General features: G+C 32.0%; 1 pseudogene; it reads right to left on the bottom strand.

The window, feature by feature from the left end:
- Positions 1 to 4,829: 4,829 nt before the first annotated feature.
- LOC141425521 (olfactory receptor 6C74-like) lies at positions 4,830 to 5,769 on the bottom strand (annotated as a pseudogene).
- Positions 5,770 to 11,137: the final 5,368 nt, after the last annotated feature.

Genomic DNA, 11,137 nt, shown 5'->3' on the forward strand with positions numbered 1-11,137 from the left:
TGATATACCAATTAATTATTCTAAAAATGTTCCAGATTCAGATGGCTCTGGGTTTCTCAGATAAAGTATTTTAAATGACACATTAAAAATATCCTGCAATTTGTTTTACAAGTAGATATAGCTAAACTTTCCCTTTTCTATAATAACAAGTGGCAATTGCTAGTATGTTTTTCTGAATACATGGTGCTGTTACTCTGCTTCAGAATGGATGGTATTTTAACAATATGTGACAAAGTTACAAGATTTCAGGGGAAAGTTGAAATGAACAGGAAATTTGGAGACTGATTGGAACTTTTGCCTAGGCTTTTGTTACTGTTAATAATGTTATCTCATTAAATGTGAAAATGCTCATCTAACTATACGAAAACTTAGAAATTGAGTGATGTTAATATTTTTAGAAATCTTACAAGTAAATATTTTTTAATTTTGATATATTAATTTTATTTTTATTAATGTGTTACTGGTGGTCCATTGTAACATTTACAAAGTTCTTACAATATATCATAGTTTAATTCACCCCATCCATCATTCTAATTTATCCCCCCCATTCCTGGAATAGTTTTAAAAGATATCATCTCTCCATTTACATACATGTGTACACAGTATTTGCACAATATTCACCCTCCTATACCATTTCCCTACATCTTGCTCCTCCCCCCACACCCTAGGTAGCAATCCCCCAGACAGGACCAGTTTTGGCTTCCTGGTTTCTGTTTTTGTAAAAACTGACATTCTTGTTTGTTTAAGATAGCTTATAGGTTGTTTCATTGTGACATTCAATGCATATATGTACTATAGCTCATCTCCTCTATTGTCTTCCTTTCTACCTTCATCCACTTCTTATGGTGATTTCAACAAGTTTTTAAAATTCTGTTTGTGTGTTATTTACATATTTATTCAAACATATAAAATCAAGAAAGCTGATTAACATTAAACAGAAATATTATGGCTCAATTTTTAAAATACTTGAAGGAATCAGAAGAATAATTACAATGATTCCCACTTTTAAGGGGTATTTGTATGTTATTGTGAAACATTAATTTGCACTGTGCAAAGTTTTTAACTAATTACTAGGTAAAACAAGCAGAATATGACTTCTAGATCATTTACCAGAAGAATTAAATCAATATTTGTAAATATAATAAAATATATTTAATTAAAATACAGCTAACATTTGTACAATTTGTAAATTGGAATGACAGACTGAATGTAATTAACAAATAATTCTTAATATGTACAAAAATAGAACAGAAGAATTTGAATGGATTCCTCATAAAGAAATTATAAAATTTTAAGATGATGAATATGCTAATGACCATGAGTTGATTCCCTCCCAATATATACATAAATTGAAACATCACATTGTACCTCATAAACATGTGTAAATATTGCTTTAATCAAAAACAATTAAAAGGTATAAAGAAAATATTTTAAGGTGATATCATCAAATATATTGCTTCTTTTCTTTTTCCTATTAAAAATCTCAAAATGTTTTATACTATAGTTAATATGTAAGTTACAAACAATAAATGTACATATAAGTGAAAATATAAATACTTTACTGGTTGAGTTTGGTAAGCACCATTTAAAGATAGTTTATACAAATCAATAATTGGTGAGGACATAGTGATCTTAATGCTAAAAACAGCATATATTCTTTTTATAAGCAATTTTTCCTCAAGCTCTATATTGTAGTACCCTAAATATTTTCTCATATGATGGAGTTTTTAAAATTAATGATTAGTCTCCTTCAATTCCATCTTCATTTTAAAGTGTTAAAGAAGAACTACACAAGAATTCTAACCTGTGATATAATGGGCCTTCATCATAAAATCTAATTCTCCTCAGTGCCCATGCATGTTTGGTCATAATGAACTTTTCTAAAACCTAGCCCCTTTTTCTTACATTGGTTGTTTATAAAGTCTAATCCATTAATTATTCTAAATTACATATTCCTAACCTAACTTTCTAATTTTATATTAATCCCCATCAAGTGTACATTTGAATTTTATTTTATTGGTGAACATATTAGCCTTCCTAATTTATTGTTATTCACAACTTTGCTCACTTATTTATTTATTCCTGATTGTTAGATGAAGATATAGAAATCTGTGAAATGTGGGTTTTATTGATAGGAATAAATATAATCTCGTTATGATAAGAACAACCTAGATCTGACTACAAACACTGTGAACGTTTGAGTATGAAGTGACTACCATATTTCTTGACAAGACTCATATGAAGCTTCATATTAATTAACTTCTACGGATAATTGAAGTTGTGCAAACTGGCAAAGAAGAAGTGGACAAGAGGCCTACATTCTGTCCATGTGAGCCATCGCTTTGTGCAATACATGAAGATGGTCAGTGTGATTGAGGCCTAAGACGTGCAGCTGGAAGGGATCAGAGACAAAACTGGAAAGTGAGATATGTAAACATCTGAGGAGTCTGAATATTATTCTTCGGGCAATAGAGAGGCACAAAATGTTTAGGAAAATAGCATGATCCATTTGTATTTTGGAAAGAATTCTAATAGCAATGTAGTGAATAAGTCAGAGACCAAGGCAGAAAGGCTATTGAAGAGACAATTGATAAACCTTGAGAATAACTTCTTATCACTTACTCTTCATATACCACTAGAAAAAGACGTTAGTTATGTCTTTCACTTTTGGTTCCAGAGAAGATAGGACATCAGAAATGGGAGATATTGGTGAACAATAGGAAGTTTAATATATCAAGCAAAATTTGAGAATCATAAGTTCAGATAATAGAATCACATGTGCTATTTACACAAGTGAACATTTATTTAGAAACTCATAATTTATTTTGAATTAAGTGGAAAATCTAATCACTTTCACTAATCATTTCCCAACATGCTTTATGCCTAGGATTTCTTTCCTTTTGTGTTTCCCATTATCTACTTCAAAATAGCCTAGAAATTAAAGGAAAAATCTTACACACTCAAAGTAATTAAATATATTACCAAATTTCAAATAATTATTAGTAAACTCTTTTTGGTTGTAAATAAAAACTGGACAAGGTACAGTCCTTGCACTATATTAAATGATTCCTAGATTTACCCACATATCAGGCTTTAAAAAGTCCTAAGTAGACTTAGAGTTCATATATAAACAATGAGCTTAATAAGCAAGCAATATAATATTTAGAAACATAAAAATAGCCCACATCATTGTATTTGGCAACAACTTAACTCATAGGTAAGACTGTTTGCATCAGGCATCAGAGTTTTTGTCACATGTCAAGCTTTTTGCATCACAATTTTTGAGTATAGTTATTTATAAGGTACAGTTGTTTGTATGTAAAATTGAGTTTCTGAGGCAAAGAAAGCTGAATATTGAAAACTGAAGGGTACTTGTTTGATATGTCTTCAGGTAATGTCAAATAATACATTCTTCAAGAACTGCAGTTTTATAGAAGCCTTTTACACATAGATGGCCACTATTTGAAGGGTAATTTGAGTGTTATTAATGGTCTAGTCAATATTTATTTAAATATGCAAATAGAAAACTATAGTGGTAGCTCTAAAATTCATATTGAATTGTTTGGAAGTCCAACAAGTTATATTTACTTTGGGATATATTGGGATAAAATTTATTTAACAATTTGGTAAGTTCAAAAACCTAGTCAGAAACTTCTGTAACGTCCTCATTTACCTTGCGTAGAAACTAAGTCAGACATTTGAGCAAATTTCAAGGCATAAGTTTCATCATTCATAAAGAAAATTTGCACTAGTTTTTTAGGAAAAGTTTTTTTCAGTCACACTAAAATATGACACCATTTCTAAGAAAAAGGGTCAAACATTACTTTTCACATGATCAGTCATTGTATCTAATTTCAATGTTCCAATTACTTAATTTGAAAAATAATGTTCTCTACTAGAACTCATAAAACATTAATTTCACATATGGCATTGTTTAAGTCTCTGGAATGCTGTAAAATTATCTTACTGTTATTTTGCAACTTTAGTGACATGGGCCAAAGGGAAATTTCTACTTAATTTTGTTAATAATGCTTGAGAGATTCATGGACATTACAAGATGAATTTTATCATGCCTGAGTTTATAGTTTATGTATATTACATTTTTTATGTTTTGACATTAGCAGATTACCTAAGTAACAGATACCTTATTATTTTTATGCATAACAGAGCAAGGCAATATAGGTCTGACAGTGTCTTGAAAATGAAATTAGTGCATTTCACAAAACTGGATAGATACAAAAATCAGTAAGTGTAATCTATAATTCCTATTCGATACCTGCCATGCAGTGATGCCCTAATCTCTTTGAATTTCCTTTAATATGTTCTAATAATACACTATCTAAGACAGGTTACAATGTGGAAGTATTGAGTTATTTAACTAAAAAATGCTATTAAATTGATTTATTCCAAGTTTCTAAACTCCAAACAAGGAAACCAAATATCACATTCTACATCCACCAGTAATAAACTAATTAGATGATTAAACCTAGGTAGTGTATTAAACTCTATAAGGAATAGGTGACAAATTGAATCTCTGAGTTCCACAACAATGGAAAGGAATTTGGAAAATCTGAATTCTCTCTCTGAGAGAATTTCAAGAGGAAGTGAACAGAAGAACAAAATAAAAAGGCAAAACACATAAACTATCTTTTCTATGTCCGCTCAGCATGAGAAAAGTGTAAGAGTAAAGTTCAGTCTAAACTATAATTAAAAAATGTTCATATGGTATTTAATATAGACATAGAGCTCTGCGACACTCCATTTTTCTTTTCTTTTCTTTCTTTCTTTCTTTTTTTTTACCAATAATGTTAGTATCTCATTAAAATAATTCACTTCATTGAGAAAACTTCAATCTTTCTGACCATGTACCTAAATGCATCTTTTACTTTTTTGTTTCTCAATGTATAAATGAAGGGATTCAACATGGGTGCAACAGAAGTACTGAGAAGAGCTATTCCTTTATTTAAAGACACTCTTTCCTTTGCAGAAGGTTTCACATACATGAAAATGCAGCTGCCATAAGAAATGGACACAACAACCATATGTGTAGAACATGTAGAAAAGGCTTTCTTCCTCTGTTGCGGAGAAGGGATTCTTAGAATAGTTCTGATGATGTTTGTATAAGAGAGAATTACTAATACCAATGTAACCAGGAGTGTCAGAATGGCTGAAAGAAGCATCATTAATTCTATAATGCCTGTATCTGTGCAGGAGAGCTGAAGGATAGGAGAGACATCACAGAAGAAGTGATCTACAGTGTTGGCTGCACAAAAATCAAGATGGAGACCCATCAGGAGTGGAGGGAAAATTATCAGGAAACCAGCCAACCAGGAAGCAAAGACCAGCATGTTGCAGACTCTGTTGCTCATGATGGTTATGTAGTGCAGGGGTTTGCAGATGACCACATAGCAGTCATAGGACATGGCAGCCAGAAAAAAAAAATTCAGTTGCCCCTAAGAGAATAGTGAAAAACAGCTGTGCAGCACAGTCATTATAAGAAATAGTCTTATTACCTGTGGCCATACTAACAAAAAATTTGGGGATACAGACAGTTGTGAATGAAATTTCTAAAAATGAGAAATTTCGGAAAAAGAAATATATGGATGTCTTGAGATGAGAATCTAGTAGGGTTAGGGTGATGATGGTTAGGTTCCCAGTAACACTCAAAATATAAGTGAAAAAAAGGAGAAAAATGATCACTTGTAACTGTGGATCATCTGTTAATCCAAGAAGAATAAAGGCTGTGACTGTGGTATGGTTTTTCATAGCTGATAACTGTCTAACAAAATAAGACAAAAATTAGAAGTGAACAGGACAGAGCTGATTGAGATAACTTTTTGTTTTGGGATCCTCTGTAAACATGTTGCTATCCACACCCAACTTCTTTCAATATTCTTCTACTCAATGGTATCATATGAAATTTTTTCTCATACTATTTTTCACAAAATTTCACTAAATATATGGAAGTTCTTGAGTTTGTATTATATTCTCAATATCCATGAACGAAAGCATTCCAAAGGTATAATATATTGCATTGATAAAGTCATGCAAGTGTTTAAAACAAAGAAACAAAAATTATCTTAATATTTTAATATGTACCTTCTGTAGTACATTGGAATTTTTGCAACACAATTACTTTAGGTTAAATTATTTTACATCATCTAGTGACTCATTATTCTTTGTTAAACACATATTTTGCTTGCATTTATTACTTTTTTCCCATAGACTTTGCTACTTTTTAATGTTGGATTATGGCTGGGAACTCTATATTAAAAGCAATACTGTGGATTCAAACATTGTTAGCGAACATGAAGTGGTAACATCCTCATCAAACTTTTGCAAATCCTGTGATCACTTTTAGTTCTGTTTTCCTCCATATCCTGAAGACTTGATTTGCTTTTTCTTGTTGAGTCTTCCCTGCATTTTGTCTTTAATTTTTGTCTTAAAATATTACATTTTACCAATTTATTTTTTTAATATTTTTATTCATTTATTCACATGTGCATATACTATTTGAGCCATTCCTACCCCTGCCCCCCACCCCCACCCACTCCCCCCACTCCACCCCCACTTCCAGGCAGAACCTGTTCTTCCCTTATCTCTAATTTTTTTGAAGAGAAGACACAAGCAATACAAACAAAGACAAATTCTTGCTAGTTGAGTTAAGGATAGCTATACAGAGATTCATAGCATTTCTTCTATGTACAAATGTGTTACATCCCAAGTTGATTCATGTCTACCTGACCTTTTCGCTAGTTCCTGATCCCCTTCCCATATTGACCTCTGTCGCTTTAAGGTTTCTGTATTAGTTCCTCTGCAGTGGGGACATCAAACACTTTCATGTTTTGGTTTTCCGCCCTATCCCTATACCTCCCATATGTGTTCTCTCCCCTTTTCATGTGACCCAAGTCCTACAACATTGCTGTATTTACCCTAAATCTAAAGTCCTCATATGAAGGAGAACAAATGATTTTTAGTATTGATTTTTGATTGACTAGTCATAATTGTATTCACCCTATTTACCTTGATTGTTCTCTTTTCTCTTATGTACATCTAGCCAGATATAAAGTATATATTTATGCGTCGTGCTTGCATTAAATATACAGCATGTTTTACTGAAAATTTATAGTGACAGATTAGGGTGCTATAAAATAAAATGTTACATATAAAATGTTAACTCTATATCCCTTGTAGTTTTCGTCAATGTTGGTGCTTTGTATGCTTCTCTGTACTGCCATTATAGCCTCTTTTCTTCAGTGCCCTATTCACAGGCCCCGTCAAATTTTTCTGGTCCACCATGTAACAATTAACAATTATCTTAACTTTCTAAATGTTTTATTTTATTTTATTTTTCCTGACTATGCTTAAGTACTCATGTTTATCATCTGAGAAGTCTACCACCAATTTTTCTAATGAATAGCAGTACTTTCCTTAAAAATAATATGAGTATATGTTAAATTGTATTTGAACCTTGTTATATTTAGTATGTCCCTGTTCTGTTGCTAAAAAGTGTACAAACACATTTCCAGTGATTATAAATGGCTATAAGTTAACTAAGATTTTTGTCATAAACTCTTCTCATTCTTTTTTATTTTTTCCATTTTCATTCTCAGTGGTCTTCAGTGATCCTTTTTCTAAATATGCCTGGTTATTTAAATATAATGCTCATTATATTGATACTCATATTAATTCTCATTAGTGAATTTTTTAATTCAAGATTAAGTCTATATTAAAAGGTCAAAAGGTACAGAGAAACCACAATCAGAAAAATGTGAGTTATATAGGGTTCCAAAATATAAAGTAAATTCACATGTGGATACGGTTTAGCCTAAATTTAAATCATAAAATTTCAAAATAAATTGTTATGAAGTATTGACAGTCTTCATTTGCTTCTTAATCCCATAGTAAAGTGCTTAGCAGATGACAGTAAAACAATCAGAAGTTTCTATCCATCATTATAGTTCCTGGGGCATGTTTGGCTTAATTAGGTAATTTATTAGTTAGATAAGAAATTCCCTTAGAAAATGATATAGGATTTATTTGAAAATTTAAAATTATATTGAATTAAATATACCACTTTATAAATATGAGAAAAAGTTTCTCAAGATCAGGACAAATATTTTTTCTATTTTGTATTTTACAATAATCACAAATATCATTATAATTGTCAGAAGAAAAATACATTCATTTAATAAAGGTTCCTTTATATCATGAAGAGTATTTATTCAAAACGTGCTTGTCATAGAATGAAATTTCAAGTTCTCTTATAGTCCTCTTGATTCTTTCAGTATAACTTCGAAAATGGTCAAGTTATGCCTGCTCTGCAAAAAGTCAATTCTAGTTCCAAGCCATCCTATTTTAATAAAAGATTTTACAAAAAAAATCGTTTTCTACTTCTGACCTTGTGTAACACAGATTACATGATTCAAATAAAAACATAAGCTTTCCAAACCTTAGTTTCTTCAGTGACAATTTAACTTTCAATTGTTTTCTTTTGAGGTAAATCCCAGAACAGAGATAATTTCTGAATATTTAATATACAACATATTTTTATATTGCTTTAACCCATATTTCTATCTGATATGTCTTCCAAAAATACATTAGAACTAAAAACACACACTCAGGATATATACAGTCAAAGATTGTGTCATGACAAGAAGTTTTCTTTCTTCTCATGATTTTTATTTAAAAGAAGCAATGTTCTCTAATTTATGATATGTTAAATTTAGAACATATTCTCCTTACTTATACATAAAATGTACTTCATTTAGTAAGCCTAGAAAAGAGGAGAAAACAAAACTCAGAGTTGTTTTACTTTGAGATGTTTCTAGCCTATATAAAAGTATAACCACTTGTTTTAAGAATTATAATCCTTTTGTATTCTGTGCCACTTGTCTCAAGAGGATTCACTAACTTAAAAATTAAAAACAGAAGAAGGCAATTCCTTGGAGAACATTGAACTAGGATGTTAAAATACATTAAAACCATTTTATCTAGTGAAGACTCAACATAAGTTTAAGTTTAAAAGCAAGACAAAACTACCTTTGAATGGTTTTATGTTGTAAATCATAAGGAGGTTTTTAAGAAAACCTAATTCAGTTTATGTATACATGACAAATATACATTTCAAACAAAATGACATTGATCTATACTGTAGTAATACTTAAAGTCATTACTAAAATGTTGAGTTCCATCTGATTGAATAAAGGGTTTGATTTTACTTCCTTATTGAAACTTATTTTGTGGTATGGGAGAATGAATTTAGGGCCTTATGCTTGAGTGTTCTGCCGCTTGAGCCACACCCCCAGTCCTTTTCACTTTTAGTTTTTTTTTCAGATAAGGTCTCACACTAACTCTACTCAGGGTGTCCTCAAAACACAGTACTCCCACCTTCACCTCCCATGCAACTGAGATTTCCGGGCTGTATTACTGTAGTTGGCCTGAAGGCCACCCTCTTGAGACACTGGATTAGAAATTTGATTAGATTTAAGAGCTCTGCAGCCAACATATGTCATCATTAACAAGGAAAAGAGCAAGAGTGATAGCATTAACATTAAATACTCTGAGTCATAAAGATTTGGATTGAAAGAAAATTAGACCAATATTGAATTTCTCAGGACAGACACAAGAGGTAAATGTGTTTGCATCTGTACTGCCTTCATCCACACACAAACAACAGGAAAATTTTCCCGACTGCACATAAAAATTATATGTCAAATACATTTATCTTTTATGTTTTCATTAAGTACTTAGATGTTAGTTGATATAAGAAATAAAGTTTTAAATTACTGTGGCAATGCATCAGAAACATTTAAAAGACAATTAAAGCCAGGTGCAGTGGCACAAACATATAATCCCAGAATTTAGGAAGCAGAGACAGGAGGATGGCAAGTTCAAGGCCAGCCTTGGTTATATAGTAAGATCCTGTCTAACAAACCACAATTAAATGAAGTATAAAGCAGATAGAAAAGATCCTTATTATAATTGTGTAGCTTGATCTTTTTCCATAATCCACACATTCCCATATGAGCAACACTCAGATGACAAAATTTGCCAGAAAACCAGAGTCCTTGCTCCTGTTCCCTGTGGTTATTAAACTTTCAATGATAAACACTATCTTAATAGAACAGATTAGCTTTGCTGGATTTAACAAAATATAAAGTGATTTCCATAAAACTTAAACTTGGATATGTAGCATGGATGGCAGAGATTTTGTTTGCTTGTTCAGACGGTAGAATGTGATGTTTTTACTTTATTCAGGTATTCAACTTAATTAATGCTCTGCCATTTTGATTATGTGTAGACCCACAGTGGCAAATGAAGGAAAAGAGAGTGAAGAATCATGTGGGAGATTTTTCATTGCTACACCAATATTTTCTTTTTTTTAGTTTTATTTTATTATTCATATGTGCATACAAGGCTTGGGTCATTTCTCCCCCGGCCCCCATCCCCTCCCTTGCCACCCACTCTGGCCCCTCCCTCTCCCCATACCCCCTCAATACCCAGCAGAAACGATTTTGCCCTTATTTCTAATTTTGTTGTAGAAAGAGTATAAGCAATAATAGGAAGGAATAAGGGTTTTTACTGGTTGAGATAAGGATAGCTATACAGGGAGTTGACTCACATTGATTTCCTGTGCGTGTGTGTTACCTTCTAGGTTAGTTCTTTTTGATCTCACCTTTTCTCTAGTTCCTGGTCCCCTTCTCCTATTGGCCTCAGTTGCTTCTAAGGTATCTGCTTTAGTTTCTCTGCGTTGAGGGCAACAAATGCTAGCTAATTTTTCAGGTGTTTTACCTATCCTCACCCCTCCCTTGTGAGCTCTCACTTTTATCTGTGCTCAAAATCCAATCCCATTGCTGTGTTTGCCATTGATCTAATGTCCACATATGAAGGAGAACATACGATTTTTGGTCTTTTGGGCCAGGCTGACCTCACTCAGAATGATGTTCTCCAATTCCATCCATTTACCAGCGAATGATAACATTTTGTTCTTCTTCATGGCTGCATAAAATTCCATTGGGTATAGCTACCACATTTTCTTAATCCATTCATCAGTGGTGGGTCATCTTGGCTGTTTCCATAACTTGGCTATTGTGAATAGTGCTGAAATAAACATGGGTGTGCAGGTGCCTCTGGA

The sequence above is a fragment of the Castor canadensis genome, chromosome 8 (assembly GCF_047511655.1).
Source record: "Castor canadensis chromosome 8, mCasCan1.hap1v2, whole genome shotgun sequence".
NCBI classification, from domain to species: domain Eukaryota; kingdom Metazoa; phylum Chordata; class Mammalia; order Rodentia; family Castoridae; genus Castor; species Castor canadensis.